Source organism: Macaca mulatta, chromosome X (assembly GCF_049350105.2).
Source record: "Macaca mulatta isolate MMU2019108-1 chromosome X, T2T-MMU8v2.0, whole genome shotgun sequence".
NCBI lineage: Eukaryota > Metazoa > Chordata > Mammalia > Primates > Cercopithecidae > Macaca > Macaca mulatta.
Window position 1 is genome coordinate 138383527 of NC_133426.1, and position 24692 is coordinate 138408218.

The window sequence follows — 24692 nt, forward strand, 5'->3', positions numbered from 1 at the left end:
GTCCTTTTGAATACCTGGAAATCCTTTCCAAGAAGGATAGGCACAAACAAGTCCAGATGGCAAAGACGACAATACATACCTAACTCTTCAATGCCACAACACCGACAAACATCCACAAACATCGACCATGCAGGGAAATATGGTCTCACCAAATTAACTAAATGAAGTGCCAGGGGCCAATCCCAGAGAGACAGAGATATGTGACGTTTCAGACAGAGAATTGAAAACACCTGTTTTGAGAAAACGCAAAGAAATTCAAGATATCACAGAGAAGGAATTCAGAATTCTATCAGACAAATTTAACAAAGGAATTGAAGTAATTAAAAATAATCAAGCAGAAATTCTGGAGATGAATAATGCAATTGACATACTCAACAATGCATCACAGTCTCTTAATAGCAGAATTGATCATGCAGAAAAAAAATTAGTGAGCTTGAAGACAGGTTATTTGAAAATACACAGTGAGAGGAGAAAAAGAATAAAAACATTGAGGCATATCTACAAGATCTAGAAAACAGCCTCAAAAGGGCAAATCTAAGAGTTATTTGCCTTAAAGAAGATGTAGAGAGAGCAAGAGGGGTAGAAAGTTTATTCAAAGGGATAACAACTGAGAACTTCCCAAACTTAAAGAAAGATATCAATATCCAAGGACAATAAGTTTATAAAACACCAGGCAGATTAACCCAAAGAAGACTACCTCAAGGCAGTTAATAATCAAACTCCCAAAGGTCAAGGATAAAGAGAGGATCCTAAAAGCAGCAAGATAAAAGAAACAAATAACATACAATAGAGCTCAAATACCTCTGGCAGCAGACTTTTCAGTAGAACCTTATAGGCCAGGAGAGAGTGGCATGACATATTTAAAGTGCTGAAGGAAAGAAACTTTTACCCTAGAATAGTATGTGCAGTGATAACACCCTTCAAACATTAAGGAGAAATAAAGACTTTCCCAGAGAAACAAAAGCTGAGAGATTTCATCAGACCTGTCCTACAAGAAATGCGGAAAGGAGTTCTCCAATTTGAAAGTAAAGGATGTTATTATGCAATAAGAAAACATCTGAAGGTATGAAACTCACTGGTAATAGTTAGTACACAGAAAAACACAGAATATTACAACACCGTAATTGTGGTGTGTAAACTACTGATAACTAGAAAGATGAAAAGATAAACCAATCAAAAATAATAACTACCACAACTTTTCTTTTTTTTTTTGAGACGGAGTCTCGCTCTGTCACCCAGGCTGGAGTGCAGTGGCCGGATCTCAGCTCACTGCAAGCTCCGCCTCCCGGGTTTGCGCCATTCTCCTGCCTCAGCCTCCCGAGTAGCTGGGACTACAGGCGCCTGCCACCTCGCCCGGCTAAGTTTTTGTATTTTTAGTAGAGACGGGGTTTCACTGTGTTAGCCAGGATGGTCTCGATCTCCTGACCTCGTGATCCGCCCGTCTCGGCCTCCCTACCACAACTTTTCAATACATAGACAGTACAATAAGATACACATAGAAACAACAGACATACAGACCAATGGAACAGAATCCAGAAAGAAATTTCTACATCTACAGTGAACTCATTTTTGATAAATATGCCAAAAATATACATTGGGGGAAAGGGCAGTCTCTTCAAAAAATGGTGCTGGGAAAACTGGATATACATATGCAGAAGAATGAAACTAGACTCCATCTCTTGCCATATACGAAAATCAAATCAAAATGGATTAAAGACTTCCATCTAAGTCCTCAAACTATGAAACTATTACGAGAAAACATTGGCAAAACTTTCCAGGACATTGAACTGGGCAAACAAAGATTTCTTGAGTAATACCCCATAAGCACAGGCAACCAAAGCAAAAGTGAAAAAATGGGATCATATGAAGTTAAAAAGCATCTGCACAGCAAAGGAAACAACGAACTAAAGAGACAACCCACAGAATGGGAGGAAATATTTGCAAACTACCCATTTGACATGGTTAGGCTTTGTGTCCCCACCCAAATCTCATCTTGAATTGTAATTCCCATTATCCCCATAATCCCCAAGTGTCAAGGGAGTGATCAGGTGGAGGTAATTGGATCATGGGGGTAGTTCTCCCTCATGCTGTTTTCATGATAGTGAGCGAGTTCTCACGAGATCTGATGGTTTTATAAGGGGCTCTTCCCCCTTCACTCAGCACTTCTCCTTCCTGCCACGTTGCGAAGAAGGTGCCTTGCTTCCCCTTCACCTTCCACCGTGATTCTAAGTTCCCTGAGGCCTCCCCAGCCATGCTGAACTGTGATTCAATTAAACCTCTTTCCTTTATAAATTACCCAGTCTCGGGTAGTTCTTTATAGCAGTATGAAAATGGACTAATACACCATCTGAAAAGGGATTGATAAACAGGATAAAAGGAGCTCAAACAACTCTCTAAGAAAATAATCTAATAATCCAATTTTAAAATGGGCAAAAAGATCTGAACAGATAATTCTCAAAAGAAGACATACAAATGGCAAACAGGTATATAAAAATGTGCACAACATCATTGATCATCAGAGAAATGGAAATCAAAACTACAATGAGATATCATCTCACCCCAGTAAAAATAGCTTTTATCCAAAACACAGGTAATAACGAATGCTGGCAAGGATGTGGAGAAAAGGAAATCCTACTTAGTACACTGTTGGGTGGAATGTAAATTAGTACAACCACTCTGGAGAAAAGTTTGGAGGTTCTTCAAAAAACTCAATATAGAGCTACCATATGATCTTGCCATCCCACTGCTGGGTATATGCCCCAAATGAAGTAAATCAGTATATCAAAAAGATATCTGCACTCCCATGTTTGTTGCAGCACTGTTCACAATAATCAAGATTTGGAAGCAACCTAAGTGTCCAACACAGATGAATGGCTAAAGAAAATGTGGTACATATACACAATGGAGTACTACTCTACCACAAAAAAGAATGAGATCCTGTCATTTGTAACAATATGGATGGAACTGAAGGTCTTTATGTTAAGTGAAACAAGACAGGCACAGAATGACAAACTTTACATGTTCTCATTTATTTGTGGGAGTTAAAAATGAAAACAATTGAACTCATGGAAAGAGTAGAACGATGGTTCCTAGAGACTGGGAAGCGGAAGCGTTGGGCCGGGGGCAGTACAGGGCAAGTAGGAATGGTTAGTGGGTACAAAAAGATAGTTAGAAAAATTAAATAAGATCGAATATTTGATAGCACAACAGGGTGACTACAGTCAATAATAATTTAATTGTACATTTAAAAATAACTAGATTCAGGAGATCATGGCAGACTGGATGCAGGACTAGATTGCAGCTCTGGACAGAGCAGCATGTGGAGGCTTGCACTATGAATTTTAGCCACAGATCAACTGCAATAACAAATCAGCAATCCTGAGATGATCCACAGACCCTCTGAAGGAAGTGGACTGCTCCTGCAGGAGCCATGAGACACCCCAAACACTGTGAGTGCCCCAACTGTGGAAGTGGGAAAGGGAGACCATCCTCTCCCAAACACACTCCCTACTGGAGAAGCTGAAGGTCTGTTTGTGGGAGAAGTTTCCGACTTTACCTGGAGCTGAGTCAAGTTAGAGAGCCGAGTGAAATTCAGGGGTAGAGGAAGCAGCAGAAAGGCCCTGGGAGCTCACTGGGTCCCCAAGCAGCCCATTCCTGCCTGGCACCACAGGGATCCATTGGGAGGGTGGCCAGAGGAGCAGGGGGTAAACAGGGAGAAGGAATTCTCTAGCTGAACTTTGTAACCATTTGAACAGGGCAAGAAGCCTCCTGGCCAGAACTCAGGGGAGGGCGCAAATATCACAGGTCGGGGAAGAACTAAAGCCCTTTTCTCTTGCAGCTGGGAGGTGGACAGCCTTCGGCAAGTTTTCAAGCCCATTTTGCCCTCCACCTGGAAACAGACTCTGGGTTGTTGGGGAAAGGGGCACGGTGGGAGTGAGACCGGCCCTTCAGTTTGCGTGGGAGTTGGGTGAGGCCTGTGACTGCCAGCTTTCCCCCACCTCCCTGACACCCTGCATGACTCAGCAGATGCAGCCATAATCCTCCTAGGTACACAACTCCAGTGACCTGGGAGTCTCATCCCTACCCTCCACAGCAGCCACAGCAAGACCCGCCCAAGGAGCGCATCTGAACTCAGACACTCCTAGCCCCACCCCCACCTGATGGTCCTTCCCTATCCACCCTGGTAGTGGGAGACAAAGGGCATATAATCTTGGGAGTTCTAGGACCCTGCCCACCACCATTTCCTCTCCACATTACTACAGCTGATGCTTTCTGGAAAGCTCCACCTCCTGGCAGGAGGCCAATCAGCACAAAGAACATTAAACCACCAAAGCTAAGGGCCCCCACAGAGTCCAATGCACCCTCCGTTACCTCCACTGGAACAGGCACTGGTATTGATGGCTGAGAGACCCATAGATGGTTCACATCACAGGACTCTATGCAGAAAACCCTCAGTACTAGCCCAGAGCCAGGTAAACTCGCTGAGTGGCAAGACCCCAGAAGAAACACAACAATCACAGCAGTCTGGCTCACAGGAAGCCACATTCATTGGAAAAGGGGGAGAATACTATATGGTGGGAACACCTCATGGGACAAAAGAATCTGAACAACAGCCTTCAGCCCTAGACATTCCCTCTGATTTAGCCTACTCAAATGAGAAGGAACAAGGAAACCAACCCTGGTAATATGACAAAAGGAGGCTCTTCAACATCCCCCCAAAATTATACTACTTCACCAGCAATGGATCCAAACTGAGAAGAAATCCCTGATTTAACTGAAAAAGAATTCAGGAGGTTAGTTATTAAGCTAATCAGGGAGGGACCAGAGAAAGATAAAGTCCAAAAAATGACACAAGAAGTGAAGAGATAAATATTCATGGACATAGATAGCTTAAAGAAAAAAAAAACAGAAAAATTCAGGAAGCTTTGGACGCACTTTGAGAAATGCAAAAGACTCTAGAAAGTCTCAGCAATAGAATTGAGCAAGTAGAAGAAAGAAATTCAGAGCTCAAAAACAAGATCTTCAATTTAACCCAATCCAACAAAGACAAAGAAAAAAGAACAAGAAAATATGAATAAACCCTCCAAGAATTCTGGGATTGTGTTAAACGACCAAACCTAAGAATAATCAGTGTACCTAAGGAAGAAGAGAATTCTAAAAGCCTGGAAAACATATTTGGGGGAATAATTGAGGAAAACTTCCCCAGCCTTGCGAGAGACCTAGACAGCCAAATACAAGAAGCACAAAGAATGCCTGGAAAATTCCTTGCAAAAAGATGTTCGCCTACACACATTTTCATCAGGTTATCCAAAGTTAAGAAGAAGGAAAGAATCTTAAGAGTTGTGAGACAGAAGCACCAGGTAATCTATACAGGAAAATCTATCAGATTGACAGCAGATTTCTCAGCAAAAACCCTACAAGCTGGAAGGGATTGGGGACCTATCTTCAGCCTCCTCAAACAAAACAATTATCAGCCAAGAATTTTGTATCCAATGAAACTAAGCATCATATATGAAGGAAAGATACAGTCGTCTTCAGACAAACAAATGCTGAGAGAATTCACCATTACCAAACCACCACTACAAGAACTGTTAAAAGGAGCTCTAACTCTTGAAACAATCTTGGAAACACACCAAAACAGAACCTCTTTAAAGCATAAATCACAGAGGATCTATAAAAAAAAAAAATACAAGTTAAAAAGTAAAAACAAAAACAAAAAACCCAAAGTACACAGGCAACAAAGAGCATGACGAAAGCAACTGTACTTATATTTCAATACTAACATTGAATGTAAATGCCGTAAATGTTCCACTTAAAAGATTCAGAACTGTAGAATGGATAAGAACTCACCAAACAACTATCTGCTGCCTTCAGGAGACTCACCTAACGCATAAGGACTCACATAAACTTAAAGTAAAGGGGTGGAAAAAGGCATTTCATGCAAATGCACACCAAAAGCGAGCAGGGGTAGCTATTCGTATATCAGACAAAACAAAAAACAACAGCAGTGAAATGATGGACAGCATATAATGGTAAAAGAAGGACAATATATAATGGTAAAAGGCCTTGTCCAACAGGAAAATATCACAATCTTAAACATATATGCACCTAACAAATGGAGCTCCCAAATCTATAAAACAATTACTAAGAGACCTAAGAAATGAGATAGACAGCAACACAATAATAGTGGGGGACTTCAATACTCCACTGACAGCACTAGACAAGTCATCCATAAAGAAAGTCAACAAAGAAACAATGGGTTTAAACTAAACTTTGGAACAAATGGAGTTAACAGATATATACATAACATTTCATCCAACAACTGCAGAATACACATTCTACTCGACAGTACATGGAACTTTCTCCAAGATAGACCATATGATAGGCCATTAAATGAGCCTCAATACATTTAAGAAAATTAAAATTACTTCAAGCACTCTCTCAGACCATGGTGGAATAAAACTGGAAATCAGCTCCAAAAGGAACCTTCAAAACCATGCAAATACATGGAAATTAAATAATCTGCTGCTGAAGGAGCATTGGGTCCAAAACGAAATCAAGATGGAAATTAAGCAATTCTTCGAACTGAATGACAATAATGACATAACCTATGAAAACCTCTGTGATACAGCAAAGGCACTGCTAAGAGGAAAGTTCATAGCCATAAATGCCTACATCAAAAAGTGTGAAAGAGCACAAACAGACAATATAAGGTCACACCTCAAGGAACTAGAGAAACAAGAACAAACAAAACCCAAACCCAGCAGAAAGGAAATAACCAAGATCAGAGCACAACTAAATGAAATTCAAAACCAAAAAAATATAAAAGATAAATGAAACAAAAAGCCAGTTCTTTGAAAAGATAAATAAAATTGATAGACCATTAGCAAGATTAAGCAAGAAAAGAAGAGAGAAAATCCAAATAATGTCACTAAGAAACAAAACAGGAGATATTACAATGGACACCACCGAAATACAAAAGATCATTGAAGGCTACTATGAACACCTTTACACACATAAAATAGAAAACCTGGGAAGCAATGGATAAATTCCTGGAAAAATAAAATCCTCCTAGCTTAGATCAGGAAGAATTAGATATCCTGAACAGACCAATAACAAGGAGTGAGATGGAAGTGGTAATTTTAAAATTACCAAGAAAAAAAGTCCAGGACCAGATGAATTCACAGCAGAATTTTACGAGACATTCAAAGAATTGGTACCTATCCTTTTGACACTATTCCACAAGATAAAGAAAGAAGGAACCCTCCCTAATTCATTCTATGAAGCCAGCATCACTCTAATACCAAAACCAGGAAAGGGCATAACCAAAAAAGAAAACTACAGACTGATATCCTCGATGAACATAGATGCTAGAATCCTTAACAAAATACTAGCTAATGGAATTAAAAAATATATCAAAAAGATAATCCACCATGATCAAGTGGGTTTCATACCAGGGATGCAGGTATGGTTTAACATACACAAGTCAATAAATGTGATACACCCATAAACAGAATTAAAAACAAGAATCACATGATCATCTCAATAGATGTAGAGAAAACATTTGAAAAAAATCCACCATCACTTTATGATTAAAACTCTCAGCATAATCGGCATAAAAAGGACATCCCTCAATGTAATAAAAGCCGTCTATGACAAACCCACAGCCAACATAATACTGAATGGGGAAAAGTTGAAAGCATTCCCTCTGAGAATTGGAACAAGACAAGGATGCCCACTCTCACCACTCCTCTTCACCATGGTACTGGAAGTCCTAGCCAGAACAATCAGACGAGAGAAAGAAATAAAGGGCATCCAAATTGGTAAAGAGGAAGTCAAACTGTCACTGTGTGCTGATGATATGATCATTTACCTTGAAAACCCTAAGGACTCCTCTAGAAAGCTCCTAGAACTGATAAAAGAATTCAGCTAAGTTTCTGGATATAAGATTAATCTACACAAATCAGTAGCTCTTCTATACACCAACAGCCACCAAGCAGAGAAGCAAATCAAGAACTCAATCCCTTTTACAATAGCTGCAAAAAAATAAAATACTTAGGAATATACCTAACAAAGGAGTTGAAAGACCTCTACAAGGAAAACTACAAAACACTGCTGAAAGAAATCATAGATGACACAAACAAATCGAAACACATCCCATGCTCATGTATGGGTAGAATCAATATTGTGAAAATGATCATACTGCCTAAAACAATCAACAAATTCAACACAATCCCCATCAGAATACCACTACCATTCTTCACAGAAGTAGAAAAAACAATTCTAAAAAAAAAAAAAAAAAAAAAAAAAAGGCCCGCATAGCCAAAGCAACACTAAGCAAAAAGAACAAATCCGGATGCATCACATTACCTGATTGCAAACTATACTATAAGGCCATAGTCACCAAAACAGCATGGTACTGGTATAAAAATAGGCACATAGACCAATGGAACAGAATAGAAAATCCAGAAATAAAGTGGAATACTTACAGCCAACTGATCTTCGACAAAGCGAACTAAAACATAAAGTGAGGAAAGGACACCCTTTTCAACAATTGGTGCTGGGATAATTGGCTAGCTACATGTAAGAGAATGAAACTGGATACTCATTTCTCACCTTATACAAAAATCAATTCAAGATGGATTAAGGACTTAAACCTAAGACCTGAAACTATAAAAATTCTAGAAAATAACATTGGAAAAACTCTTCTAGACATTGGCCTAGGCTAGTATTTCATAATCAAGAACCCAAAAGCAAATGCAATAAAAACAAAGATAAATAGCTAGCACCTAGTTAAACTAAAGACCTTTTGCATGGCAAAAGGAACAGTCAACAGAGTAAACAAACAACCCACAGAGTGGGTGAAAATGTTTACAATCTATAAATCTGACAAAGGACTAATATCCAGAATCTACAATGAACTCAAACAAATCAGTAAATAATAATAATAATAATTCCATTAAAAAGTGGTCTAAGGACATGAATAGACAATTCTCAAAAGAAGAAATATAAATGGCCAACAAACACATGAAAAAATGCTCAACATCACTGATGATCAGGGAAATGCTAATCAAAACCACAATGCCACACTATCTTACTCCTGCAAGAATGGCCAAAATAAAAAATCAGTAGATTTTGGCGTGGATGTGATGATCAGGGAACACTTTTACACTGCTGGTGGGAATGTAAACTAGTACAGCTGCTATGGAAAACAGCGTGTAGATTCCTTAAAGAACTACAAGTAGAACTACCATTTAATCCTGCAATCCCACTACTGGGTGTCTACCCAGAGGAAGAGAAGTCATTATTCGAAAAAGGTACTTGCACACGTATGTTTATAGCAGCACAATTCACAATTGCAAAGTCGTGGAACCAACCCAAATGTCCATCAATCAACAAGTGGATTAAGAAACTGTTACATGATGGAATACATATATATGTATATATATGATGGAATACTATGCAGCCATAAAAAGGAATGAATTAACAGCATTTGCAGTGACCTGGATGAAGTTGGAGACTATTATTCTAAGTGATGTAACTCAGGAATGGAAAACCAAACATCGTTATGTTCTCACTGATATGTGGGAGCTAAGCTATGAGGACACAAAGGCATAAGAATGATACAATGGACTTTGGCAACTTGGGTGAAAGAGTGGGAGGGAGATGAGGGATAAAAGACTACAAATATGGTGCTGTGTATACTGCTTGGGTAATGGGTGCACCAAAATCTCACAAATCACCACTAAAGAACTTATTCATGTAACCAAATAACACCTGTATCCCAATAACTTATAGAAAAATAAAATAAAGTAACTAAAAGAGAATAGGCCATGTGCGTTGGCTCATGCCAGTAACCCCAGCACTTTGGAAAGCCGAGATGGGCGGTTCATTTGAGGTCAGGAGTTCGAGACCAGCCTGGTCAACGTGATGAAACCCCATCTCTACTAAAAATACAAAAATTAGCCAGGTGTGGTGGCGCATGCCTGTAATTCCAGCTACTCAGGATGCTGAGGCAGGAGAATCGCTTGAACCCAGGAGTTGGAGGTTGCAGTAAGCCAAGATCATGTCACTACCCTCCAGCTTGGCAACAGAATGAGAATCCGTCTCAAAAAACTTTTTAAAAAAGAAAAACTAAAAGAATATAATTGGATTGTTTGTAATACCAAGGATAAATGCTTGAGGTGATGGATACCCCATTTACCCTTATGTGATTTTTACACACTGCATGTCTCTATCAAAACATTCCATATACCCCGTAAATATACGCATAATATGTACCCACAAAAATTAAAAATTAAAAAAGGACATAGCAGTTCAAAACCTATGGAATGCATCTATTGAAGTAGTTAGAGAATAATGCCTAAATGCTATATTATGCTTTATATAATGCTTTAAATGCCTATATTACAAAAGAAGAAAAGTCTCAAATTAATATCCTAAACTTTATCTCTCTTTTTTTTTTTTTGCAGTTGCAAGAGTTAATAGAGTGAAAACAGAGCTCCCATACAATGGGAGGGGACCCAAAAGGAGTTGCCCACTGCCAGCTCGAATGCCCTGGGTTTATATCCTGATCATTGTCCCTCCCCCTGTACTCCCAGGTAATAGATGATTTGACTATTTCTTTGCCTCATGCTTTTAGCCTAATTGATATTTTAGTGAGCCCTCTTTACTACCTGATTGGTCGGGTGTGAGCTGAGTTACAAGCCCCATGTTTAAAGATGGGTTCGATCTCCTTCCCCAGCTAGGCTTAGGAATTCTTAGTCGGCCTAGAAAATCCAGCTAGTCCTGTCTCGCAGTCCCCTCTCTCAACAGGAAAACCCAAGTGCTCTTGGGGAGGTTGGCCAACGACTGCTCTAACTACTTCCTGCTGAATTGGGGCATAGTAGGAGCCGTGCAGTTGAGATTTCCTCGGGAGGGGTGCCTTCGATGTCATCAACATCAGAGCATGGGCTAGTAGGCTGGTCCAGGGGTCCGTGGTAGATCTTAGCCATGGACTGCATCTGGGGCTCTATTTTAAGAACAATTTGTAGTTTTACAGCTTTGATTCTGGAAGAGCCAAACTTAACAAGGAGGTTAAAGATACAGGGATTGAAATGTATGGCCTGAAGTGCAGGAGCATTTGGTGTGGGTGGTGAAAGTGGGGTTTCCTTTAGAAAAACTCCTATACGATGGGGCATCAATATTTCCGGAAAGTCAAATTCTCCCGGAAATGTTGGTAAGGGGTGCTACTGGTAATACAGCAGCATGGAGGGTGTTCAATGAGAGTGAAAGGGGGTAAGAGAACAGAAAAGAAAAAAATATGACAAGGGAGGGCCACGGGGATCTACAATTCTAGTTACTTTCCTCACGGTTGTCGCTTGAAGAGCAGGCGCAGATCCTCTAGGGGTTCACAGGAATAGCTAGGGTTGTCTCTTGGATTTTCGGGTTCCTTTGGCAGTATCCAGAGTTTGACTTGAGTGTGATGTATCCAAGACTCCACTCCAGCCACTTTAACCACAATTGGGGTAGATAAAATGACTGGGTAGGGTCCTTCCCAGGATGTATCTAGGGATGGGGACTTAGAGGGAAGGGACTTGACTAATACCATGTCACCAGGGTGGAATAATTCCTTTCCCTCCTCTTGGGGACAGGTTCCCTGTAATGTTTTAAGAGCTTGTTGATATTTGGCCAAGGAGATGATGTCTGCAACTAAGTTGGCCATCTCTCGGTCAAGCACAAGGCTCTTGGTCAGGAAGGGCCATCCATATAGCATTTTGCATGGGCTAAGTCCTGCTTCTTGGGGAGAGTTTTGGATTCTTAGTAAGGCTATAGGCAACAGAGCAGGCCATGCGAGGTGGGTTTCTTGGGTTAGCTGTTTTTTAGATGTCGTTTGAGTGCTTCATTCATTTTCTTGACTTTTCCTGAGGATTGTGGCCTCCAGGTGCAGTATAAGCGATATTGCATGCCTAGCGCCTGGGATACTCCCTGGGTTACTACAATCTTGAAAGTGGGGCCATTGTCACTCTGTAAGCCTCAGGGAAGTCCGAATCTGGGAATTATTTCATGAATTAGTGCCTTTATTACATCTTGGGCCTTTTCTGTCCTACAAGGGAAGGCCTCCGCCCAACCAGTGAAAGTGTCTACCCAGAGTAGTAGATACTGAAATCCCTGAGGTAAAATGTGGGTAAAATCTAGTTGCCAGTCTTCTCCTGACTAATGGCTTGTTCTTTGTTCTCCTGGAGGAGCTTGGCGATAAGGCAGGGGATTATTTCTTTAGCACACTTCACAGGCCCTGACTATCTGCTTGATAGTTTTGAAAAGACATGGGCCAGTAAGTAATGATTTGGTCATCTGCTAGGTGCTATCAATGCCTAAGTGAAAGGTCTGGTGAAGGGTTTTAAGTAATTGTCATTGGTTAGCTGCAGGCAAAATTATTTCTCCTTCTTCAGTGGCTAGCCCTCCTGAGGGGAGGAAACTATGCCCTCATGAGGTTTCCCATTCTATTTCTTCTGCTGAGTACTGGGGCTTGGTCTCCTGGAGGGGATTACCCCATACTAGGAGTCCTTCCATAAGCATTTCTAGTGGAGGGTCCTGCCTTTTGGCTCTTTTGGCTTCAATATCCCCTTGGCGGTTCCCTTCTATTTCCCTTTCCTTTCCTTTCTGATGATCCAGGCAGTGTAAGACTGCCACCTCTTTAGGTTTCTGTACAGCCAACAATAATCTCCTAATGGCTTCCTGATGTTTGATAGGCATTCCCTCGGAAGTTAGGAATTCCCTTTCTCTCCATATTGCTGTGTGGGCATGGAGGATTAGGTAAGCATACTTAGAGTCTGTATTTATATTTACCATTTTTTCCTTCTCCTAATTCTAGTGCCCGAGTGAGGGCTATTAGTTCTTCCAGTTGAGAGCTAGTTCCTGGAGTGAGGGGATTACTTTCAAGTATTCCATTATCACTGACCACTGCATACCCCACCTTTCAAAGTCCCTTTTCTACAAAGGAACTTCCATCAGTATACAAGTTGAGGTTGGGATCAGTCAAGGGAACCTTTAGAAGGTCCCCTCAAGTGGCATAGGTTTGAGCAATCACTTGACAGTTATGTTCTATCTTATCTTCATTGTCTGGAAGAAATGTGGCTGGGTTAAGAGTTGCACAAGTGTGTAGTCGCAGCACTGGCCCTTCAAGTAATAGAGCCTGATATTTAAGCAAACGGTTGTCTGACAGCCACATGTCTCCTTTAACAGTGAGTACGCCATTCACATCATGAGATTTCCACACAGTAAGATCTCTTCCCTGTATCATTTTAACTGCTTCAGAGACTAAGACTGCTACTGCTGCCACTACCCGTAAACAGTGAGGCCAACCCTTTGCCACTACATTGACTTCCTTACTCAGGTATGCCGCGGGTTGCAAGCTGGTCCCCTGGACCTGTGTCAGGACTCCTAAAGCTATTCCTGTTTTTTTTTTTTCTGTGACATGTAAAGAAAAGTTTTGCCCCGTTAGCAAGCTTAACACTAGGGCTTGGGTTAGGGCCTTCTTTAGAGTGTGGAAAGCCGCTTCTGCTTCAGGTGTCCATTCTACTAAATGGGTACTGGCTTTCTGAGTTTCCTTAATTAGTATGTATAATGGCTTGGCTATTTCGCCATACCTGGGAATCCATATTCGGCAGAACCTGTTATGCCAAGGAACCCTCTTAATTGCTTCAGGGTTTTGGGATAAGGATAAGCCAGTATAGGCTGGATACGTTCCTCACTGAGGACCCTGGTGCCTTTGGATAATTTTAGCCTTAAGTATTTAACCTTCTGTGAGCAGAGCAGAGCCTTTGGTTTGGAAACCTTGTAACCACCGGTGGTGAAGAAGTTTAAGAGTGCTTGGGTGGCTTGATGACACAAGGTTTCTGAACGGTCAGCTAAAAGTAAATCATCCACATACCGAAGGACAAGAGTGTCCGAGTATGAGAACTGGCTCAAGTCTTGGGGTAATTCCTGGCCAAATAGATGGGGGACATCCCTGAACTCTGGGGTAAAACAGTCCAGGTGAGTTGAGACGTTGGGTTCGAAGGATCTTCAAAGGCACACAATAATTGAGAGTCAGGATGTACAGGGATGCAGAAAAAGACATCCTTAAGGTCCAGGTGTGTAAACCACTCTGCTTCCTCTGGTATTTGGGAAAGCAGAGTATAAGGGTTAGGCACAGCTGGGTATAGAGGGACAACGACCTCATTGATAATCCTGAGATCTTGCACTAACCTCCACTGTCCGTTGGGTTTCTGTACTCCTAAAATTGGAGTATTGCAGGGGTTATTGTATGGTTTTACTAGGTCTTGGGCTTTTAGGTCCTTAACAATCTTTTGGAGTCCTTGATGGGCCTTGGGCCTAAGGGGGTACTACTGCCTTTGGTAGGAAAAGGAGGCGGAATCCTTTAGTTTAACTTTAACAGGATGAGCATTCTTCACTCGTCCATATTGTCCTTCTGTTGCCCAGACTTCAGGATTAATTCCTTCCTCAAGTAGGGGACAAGAAACGCGTGTTCCTTCTCCTGTGTTCAAGTGCATGATGGCCCCTGCTTTGGCTAGAATGTCTCTCCCTAACAAAGGAGTGGGGCTTTCAGGCATAATTAGAAAGCCATGTGAAAAGAGTAAACTTCCTCGTTTGTAAGAAACTAGGAAAGAGCAAACTAAATCTAAATAAAACAAAAAGAATGAAGAGAAGAGCAGATATAAATAGAATAGAGGACAGAAAAAAGTAGATAAAGGTCAATGAAACCAAAAGTTTTTTGAAAAAAAATTCAACAAATTTGACAAAACATTAGCTGCAATAACCAAGAAAGAAAAAGATGTAGGACTCAAATCACTAATATCAGGAATAAACGAGGGGACATTACTAATGACCTAGGAAATTAAAAATAATTATAGGGAATACCGTGAACAACTGCCTGCCACCAAATTACATAATTTAGATGAAATAGAGAAGTTCTTAGAAGACGCAAGTTACTGAAAGTGACTTAAGAAGCAGAAAAGCTGAATAGAACAATAACAACTAAAGAGATTGAACTCGTAATTTAAAAAAAATTTTTAATAAAAAATTCCATACCCAGATGCCCTCATTAGAGAATTACGCCAAACATCAAAAAAGAATTGACACCAATACTTTACAAACTCTTCCAATAAATAGAAGATGAAACACTTTTCAATTCATTCTGTGAGGCCAGCATTACCTTTATGCCAAAACTAGACAAAGACATCTGAAGAAAACTACAGAATAGTATCTTTATGAATGCAGATGCAGAATACTTAACAAAATTATAGCAAACTAAGTAAAGTACTATATAAATGAATTATACATAATGATCATATGGGATTTGACCCAGGAATAAAGATTGGTTATATCCACAAAAATCAATCCATGTAATATACTATATTAACTAAACGGTGAACAAAAAATCATGATCACCTCAGTGGTTCCAGAAAAGCTTTGACCAAATTCAGCATACTTTCATGATTTAAAGAATCATCTCAACAAACTAGGGTACTTCCCCAATGTGAAAAGTGCATCTACAAAAAACCCATCTAACATCATACTTAAAGACTGAAACACTGAAAGCTTTCCCTGTAAGATCAGGAACAGGACAAGAAATGTCTGGCTTTTCCACTTCTATTCAACATTATATTGGAGATTCTAGCTATGGCAATTAGGCAGGGAAAAAGGTGGGGGGAAATTAATTCAGACTGGAAAGGAAGAAGTAAAACTATCACTATTTGTGCATGATATGATGTTGCATATGTGATTTTGAAATCAAACCTCAGAAGAACAGATCCCATGGTATTTCTAGGTTTCCAGAGGCCTCCAATGACTTTCATTTCATAATCACATGAGATCTAATCTTTACATTTCAAAGATGGCCTTCATGATCCATCACTTCTTCTCTTGTACTTAAGAGTTGAGGAAGTAGTGCTGAATGTAGGAGTAGATGACACTTTATTGGGGAACATAGGTCACCAAGTCAGAAACTGGGAAGATCAGGAATAAATTGGCAAGCAGAGACCAAGGAGGGTTCAAGTAGGTAGTTCACTATAGAGTGGAAAACTGTGTGGGCATCAGAAACCTGTTTTTATATGAAGCCAATGGTGTGGTGTGAGAAAAGCCCAATGAGTTACAGGAGAAAGACCTGAGCATTAATGATGAGACCTTCTATCTCTAGATCCAACCTTTCATGAACGTGCACCCAATGCTTTATCAGTTCTCTTCCTGCTGGTCTCTATCTAATTCCTTTATAAACTCTTGTCTTCACAGTAGTAGATATGGAAGTTGAATATTCTTTTTCCATACACACAGTCACACGCACACACACATATGGGCATATACATATGTATGTACGTGTATATATACTTTCAGGCTGCAACAGGCACTTACTGATGTTGAGAGAAACTGCAGTATCTGAGAGACTAGAAGGAATGTGGGACTGAGGAATGACCTGAAGATTTCTGCTCTCCTATCCAGTACCCTCTCCACTTAAAGATGAATGTTTCCATGAACACTCGAGAAAATCGTGCTAAATAATTTGAATACAGGGATGAATATTGTAGTCCCTGGCTCTCAGTGACCTTACTCTCTAGTGGAGGTGGCTGGACATGCAGCTAAGAACTGGGAGTGGGAAATTATTCAAACCAGCTTCTGGGTATCCACTCTTGATTTATAGGCCTAGTTGGCTCAGCCAATCTGGATCACATACATACTGAGTCTAATCAGGATGTAATTTAAACACATATCTGAGTTTCAAGCAAGCTAGTAGCCCTCGCGTACCTTGAAAAGTGAGAGAATAGAAAAGTCAAATTCCCCTCTCCCATTGCCAAGGACTTAAACTTCATCTACAAATATGTTTGTTCCTCAGAAAAATTGATCGTATAACCTTACCTCCCACCATTACTTCACAGGTTGTCAGGAAGATTCACTGAGATTAAGCTCTCCCTGCTCACCTCTGTAAGCATTGTGAAATGTTGAACAAATCTCATCTGTAGGATCCCATGTTTGGGAGGGAAAATAACATCCATTCTGATACACAGTGCTTTCTTTCTAATATGCCAGCTATATTATTTTTATTTTGAAAGACTCAACTAATAATCTAATCCAAAGGCTATGCCCAATGGAATGAATGCCTTCTAAGCTGAGTTGTAAAGACCAAGTTTGTTTAAATTTCCTGTCCTCACTGTAAAATTCTTCCTGTTTTTGAAGAATATAAATAGATGGCAGGCACTCACAGAGATACCTGCCAAATGCAGCGTTTTAACATTGGTCTGCCCCCAGTGCTGGCAATAATGTGATAAAGTACCTATAGAGGATTTGAAACAAATAACATTGACTATTACTACAATGACTTTAACATGATAAAAAAATAAGTGATAAAATACTCCTCCCCTCCATGGCAGACAACTCATACCATCTGACTGTTGATTCACCGTTGCACTTATATTCTAGGAACTTTAAAGACATTATCTCATTAAACTTCCCAACAACAATGAAGATATTATCTTTATTTTGCAAAGGAGAAAAATTGAAACTCAGAGAGGTCAAAAAGATATTGAATGGTGCCAGCTTGCCTTAGTGCAAAGAACAACTTTATAAGAAATGGAGCTGAATAATTGGTATCAAAATTTAAGCCAATGTCGGTGTGAGTCCATGCTTTTAACAACTACATAATACCACCATTATAGAAGAGGATTGGTCTAAGGCTTTGGATGGCTTTCTCTGGTTTAGAGACTCAAATTATCTGGAAAGAATTGTCTGCCAAGGATGTAGCAGAAACAGCACTAGATTTGTAGCTAACTTGATTAAGATTGGATTTTAACTCTACCACCTATGAGCTGTATGACCTTGGGCTATGCATTTAACCTCAGTAAGCCTCACTTTCTACAGGCAAACTTGTACCTCCTTCACAGGGTTACCATGAGGATTAAGTGTCTTCAAATATTGGAAAGTGCCTGGCACATAATAGGCATTCAAGTAATGCTATTTTCCTTCCCTAACACTGGGCCAATGAAAATTATCTAGAGTTATAACCAAAGTCCATGTTTATAATTGGTTCTCTGCCTCAGTAAACCTTTTTTAATCCATTTATCTCAATTTCTAGACCACTTGCACCAACCAAATAAAACAAACCCTGCAATCCTCCATAAGTGTCAGAAGCTTCACCTTGAGGGAGTAGATGGTTGTATTAGTATATCTTGGTTTGCAAGAAACAGCAAAGCCAACATAAACTAAGTCAAATAATAACAATTTTAATTACACATGACTGGAAGCCCCCAAATAGTTTGGACTCTGGGCATGGTACAATCAAGTTCCCAGTTCTATTTTTCTCCACTTCTCTCAGCTCAGTCCTTCTCTGTACGTGTACACAGGTCCCAGACTGACTTTCTTCATGGAAGATGACTTCCTAAAGCCACTGAGGAAATATCCTTCCTGTTCATTTTCAGTGACAGAGAGAGAAAAATGTTTCTCTCAGCCATAAAACAAAAAGTACTTCCTTTCAGGCCAATTAGTTCAAAGTCACATTCCACTGTATCAGTAATAGTTGCTAGGTGTATGGTATGCATTTATTAGCTTAATTTTTGTTTCTGAACTGGTCACTGTCAAAGACATTTGGATTACCTTGATTGACTTAGGTAATCAAGATTCACTCCTAGTGCTCAGGACAAGACCACTTTCCTCTGGGTCACTTGGGTTAGTGTGATTGGAGAGTGGATGATGGACATCTGAACAAAATCAGGGATGTGTTATAAAGTAGGAATGGAGATAAAGGGTGTTAGGTGCCCATTAAACTATGTCCACTACCATAATGTTTAAAATATGCATGTGTTTCTCTATTCCTCACCCCCAACCAGAGACTTCAAGGTCCCCTACCGGAGGCATCTGTACCCATTTTTCTAATGAAAATTTGAATACAGGGTGAAAAATAGAGAATTACTACATTAATCCCAAAGTAGTTGGCCATCTGCAAAAAACGTAAGCTTATTCTGCTAAGAGGTAGAAAATTAGAATGGGAACTTAGAGTGTGATGAAAAATCTAAGGAGTCCTGGTTCAATATAAGGAGAATTTACAAAGAAATGGAGCTGATTATAATCGAAAAAGCCTGTTTTACATGTTAGTGAGCTCCCAGATCTATCTAAGGACTTACTGAATGACCGCTAGGCATGGAGACTATAGAGGAGATTTACCTGTTAGGTAGGAGGTTAGAAGAAAAGACTGCAAAGGTCACTTCCAACTCCACTATGTTATAATTCTATGATGGATCTGTGATTCAACTCTAAATAAATTGACAAACATCTCTCAGTAAACTAATGAAGGCATATTTTGAGAGACATAGTCTGTCAATGAGATAGATTAGATTCAGATTTGATGGACAACCAATCAATGAGATAGACATACCTGAGATGGATGGTAAAGATACTATTGATGAATTCTAGCAGTGTCTAGGCCAGTGAACTAGACAGTTGGTCTTTGGGGAAAGGTAATTAAGAGGATGCCACCTTTCCTCCCCCTGTTTGTCCTTGAATTTGCTTTAGAATATAAAGCAAATGAATATGCTAATCTCAAGTTTCTCCTGAAACTTGGGAGGCTATGTACCCAAAAGATTTTCCTGTCTTGGACTTATTCTGTGTGCATCTTTGATCTCCATCTACAGGGTTGAATATCCATTCTCAAGTAAATTGTTGTGAGTTGCCTTCTCCATTTAGCAAAGTAAGGGTTGTTATTTCCTCATAACATTCCTTTCTAAACCTGTTGTTCAAATAATTTTAAGCAATGGTCTTAGTTTCCGCCATGCATTCTTATTTGAAGCAGGAATCTAAGATTAAATATAAATTCTGCTCAAACTAAGATTCAAGTCTGTCTGGGAACATAGAATCATTAGGAGTACGTGTCAGAATCTACTTGCATTGAAGCCCAAGGAATGAACTTACCTTAAGGGCTTAAATTTATCCTTTTACTCTGTGTTCTACCTATGCACATACATTTTTTTCCTCTCCTTTCTTGCCTTACTATTTTTAATTCCTCTTTATCCCTGTATAAGATTGTTAGTTATACATTTTTTTTGAGACAGAGTCTCATTCTGTCACCCAGGCTGGAGTGCAGTGGCATGATCTCGGCTCACCACACCTCTGCCTCCCAAGTTGGAGCGATTCCTCTGCCGCAGCCTCCCAAGTAGCTGGGATTACTAAAGGCGCATGTCACCATTCCCAGCTAATTTTTGTATTTTTAGTAGAGACAGGGTTTTGCCATGTTGCCCAGGCTGGTCTCAAACTCCTGGCCTCAAGGGATCTGCCCGCCTCAGCCTCCCAAAGTGCTGGGTTTACAGGCATGAGTCACCGCACCTGGGTTAGTTATACATTCATTTATTATTATTTCAATAGTTCTCTCAGAGTAGTGGTACTCAAAATATGGTATACAGATCTCTGCCAGTTCCTGAGACTCTTTAAGGGATCCCCACAAGGTCTCCCATCCAAGTACTAACCAGGCCCAATCCCGCTTAGCTTCCAAGTTCGGGAGCATTCAGGGTAGTATGGCCATAGATAAGGGGACCCACAAGGTCAAAACTATTTTTGTAATAATAAGAAAAAGTAAGTTGTATTTTTGACTATGTTGACATTTGCACTGATGCTACAAAAGCAGTGGTGTACTCGATGAAGCAGTTAATTTTTACCAAATATTAATTTTTGAATACACATGTTAATAGTCTCTTACCAAAAATAAGAAGTCCACATCAAGCAATTCTGATATATATCTAAGTATGATGATTGAATGGAGGAAAAGTATTGTACATTTATTTGAATTGCAAACTGAAAAGTCTTATTTTTCATAGAACACCACTTTAATTGAAAGAATGAGAGACAAACTATGGTTTATTCAGACTTGAGTATTTTGCAGATATTTCTCAAAAATGAACAAAGTGAGCCTGTCACTTCAAAGGAAACATCTGACAGCATTCATTGCTTTCAAGCAAATATTGGCTTTCTGTAAAACTCGTATTCACCACAGTGAGCATTAGAGCTTCCTAATACTTAAAGATTTGTGATGAGATTACTGGAAATATTAACTAATTTGCTTTTTTTTTTTGATATTGTATCCTAAAATGTATCATCATTTGGAAGATCTGCATAACCCCAGGAACCAATATTTTTCTTTTTTCCTTTCTTTTTTCTTTATTTTGTTTTAAGCATTAACAAATTTACTTAATTATCTGAGGCAAGGTCTCACTCTGTCTCCCAGGCTAGAGTGCAGTGGTGGGATCACAGCTCACTGCAGCCTCAACCTCCCAAGCTCAGTCAATCCTCCCACCTCAGCCTCCTGGGTAGCTGGGATTACAGGCATGCACCACCATGCCTGGCTAATTTTTTGTATTTTTGGTAGAGATAAGGGTCTCTCTGTGTTGCCCAGGCTGGCCTTGAACCCCTAGTCTCAAGTGATCCTTCTGCCTTAGCCTCCCAAAATGCTGGGACCACAGCATGAGCCACCGTGCCCAGCCTAAAATCATAACAAATGTTTTAGTTTTACATGACAGCCAGGTGTGGTGGCTCACACCTGCAATCCCAGTACTCAGGGAGGCCAAGGTGGGCAGATCACCTGAAGCCAAGAGTTTGAGAGAGACCAGCCTGAAGAACATGGTGAACCCCTCTCTCAACTAAAAATACAAAAATCAACCCAACGTGGTGGTGCATGCCTGCAATCCCAGCCACTCGGGAGGCTGAGGCAGGAGAATCACCCCAACCCTGAAGGTGGAGTTTGCAGTGAACTGAGATCGCGCCACAGCACTCCAGCCTGGGTGAGGAACCAATATTTTTCAAAAGACCAGAGTGTGATGTTACAAAATCATATATGGGTTAAAAAAACATATTTAAAGGGCAAGACAGATTAATGGATTTTAATGTAACACAGTGTGGGAAGTTTATAGATATGGTTTCAGATTCCATGTTGCAAAGAAACTTTAAAATATACAGGCAACAAACAATCATATGAAAAATGCTCACCATCACTGATCATTAGAGAAATGCAAATCAACACCACAATGAGATACCATCTCACACCAGTCAGAATGGCTATAATGAAAAACTCAAAAGAAAAGCAGATGCTGGTGAGGTTGCTAAGTAAAATGAATGCTTATACACTGTTGGTGGGAGTGTAAACTAGTTCAATCATTGTGGAAGACAGCATGGCAATTACTCAAAGACCTAAAAGCAGAAATACCATTCGACCCCACTGTCCCATTACTGGGTATATACCCAAAGGAATATAAATTGTTCTGTTATAAAGACACATGCACACATACATTCACCACAGCACTATTGATAATAGCAAAGATATGGAATCAACATAAATGCCCATCAATGATAGACTGGATAAAGAAAATGTGGTGCATATACACCACGGAATACTACGCAGTCATAGAAAAGAACAAGATCACGTCCTTTGCAGCAACAGGGATGGAGCTAGATGCCATTGTCCTTAGCAAACTAACAGGAACAGGAAATCAAATACCACATGTTCTCACTTATAAGTGGGAGCTAAATGATGAGAACACATGGACACATAGAGAGGAACAACACACACTGGGGCCTACTTCAGGATGGGAGGTGGGAGGAGAAAGAGGATCAGGAAAAATAACTACTGGGTACTAGGCTTAATACCTGGGTGACAACATAATCTTTACAACAAAATGCCATGACACAATTTTACCTATATAAAAAACCTGCACATGTACCCCTGAACTTAAAATAGATGTTAAAAAAATCACCTGTTGCATTTTGGTGTCATATCTAAGGAAACTAGCAACAGTTATCAGATAAGCCTATTAGAACATTCCCTTTTGAAAACTACATCTCTACATGAAGTCAGATATTTTTCATATTCTTCTACAAAGTCAATATATAGCAAGAGACTGAATCCAAAAGCAAATATGAGAATCCAACTGTCTTCTATTAAGCCCAGCATTAACGAGACTTGTAACAAGGTAACACAATGCCACTCTTCAAAACATTTTTTTAATTTTAGAAAATATAGTTAGTTTTTGTAGAAATTTTATTTCTGTTGACATAATGAGTTCACAATTATTTTTAAATGACAATAAATATTTTTAACATTTCTTTGTTTTAATGTCTAATAATAATAATATATATATATATATCTCTCTCTGAAAAAAAGCTCTTTGATATCCTCAATTTTTTTTCAAATGTGAAGTTTTTCTGAAACCAAAAGTAATTGAGAACTGCTGCCTGGGAGAATGCAAGATGCATTTGTGACATATTAAAGTTTTATATAAGTTGCTTTTATAAAGTACTTTTACCAGTTCCTGGACAATATAAGGACCTTAGAACATTTTAATTCCATTTATGCCCCTTCTTTCTCTCATGGTTCTACCTTACTCCTTTTAAAAGGAAGATCAAATATTTTTATTATATATATGGTTTAAACATAAGTAATTATATTTACTTTTAACAAATCAATATTTATGTAGGTGTACCTACATATATACCCTTTCCATTGCTCTTTATTCTTTCCTGCGTTCCTTTGCTTCAATCAGCTATGATTTTCCTTCTACCTGAATAATTTTCTTTACCATTGTTTTTTGCATGGGCCTTCAAGCATTGAACTCTGTCAATTTTTGTTTGTCATAAAATGACTTTATTTTTCCTTCCTTCCAGAAAAATAATTTCCTTGACTCTTGAAATCTTGGTTGGCAGTTACGTTCTTTCAGTCTGTTGAGAATATCAGTCCACTAATTTCTAATTTCTGGCTTCCATGGTTCTATTCACAAGGCAGTTGTTAGTGATAGTGTTGCTTTTTTTTTTTTTTTTTTGAGATGGAGTCTTGTTCTGTTGCCAAACTGGAGTGTAGTGGCAATCTTGGCTCACTGCAACCTCCAACTCCCAGGTTCAAGCGATTCTCCTGCCTCAGCCTCCCAAGTAGCTGGGATTACAGGTGTGTGCCACCATGCCTAGCTAATTTTTGTATTTTTAGTAGAGATGGGGTTTCATTGTGTTGTCCAGGATGGTCTCCATCTTCTGACCTCGTGATCCGCCCATCTCGGCCTCCTAAAGTGCTGGGATTACAGGGTACTGTTGCTTCTTTAAAAATAATGTCTCTACTCCCCATCCCAGATGTTTCTATGATTCTCTCTTAGTCTTTCGTTTTCATCATTTATCATAGTATGATCACATGTTTCCTTTTTATTTATCTTGATTGAGAGCTTTTATTGCTTCTTTAGTCTTTCAGATGATTGTATTAATGAATCTTGTAAAATTTTAGGCCATTATTTATTTAAATATTGACTCTTCCCCACTCTCTCTACTTTTTCTGGAACATCAGTTATACATAATACTGCACATTTAGAAAATCATATCCTCTCTTTTTTTCCTGCATTTTCTTTCTTTCTTTATTATTATTATTATACTTTAAGTTCTAGGGTACATGTGCATCACGTGCAGGTTTGTTACATATGTATACTTGTGCCATGTTGGTGTGCTGCACCTATCAACTCGTCAGCACCCATCAACTCGTTATTTACATCAGGTGTAACTCCCAATGCAATCCCTCCTGCCTCCCCCCTCCTCATAATAGGCCCCGGTGTGTGATGTTCCCCTTCCCAAGTCCAAGTGATCTCACTGTTCAGTTCCCACCTATGAGTGAGAACATGCTGTGTTTGGTTTTCTGTTCTTGTGATAGT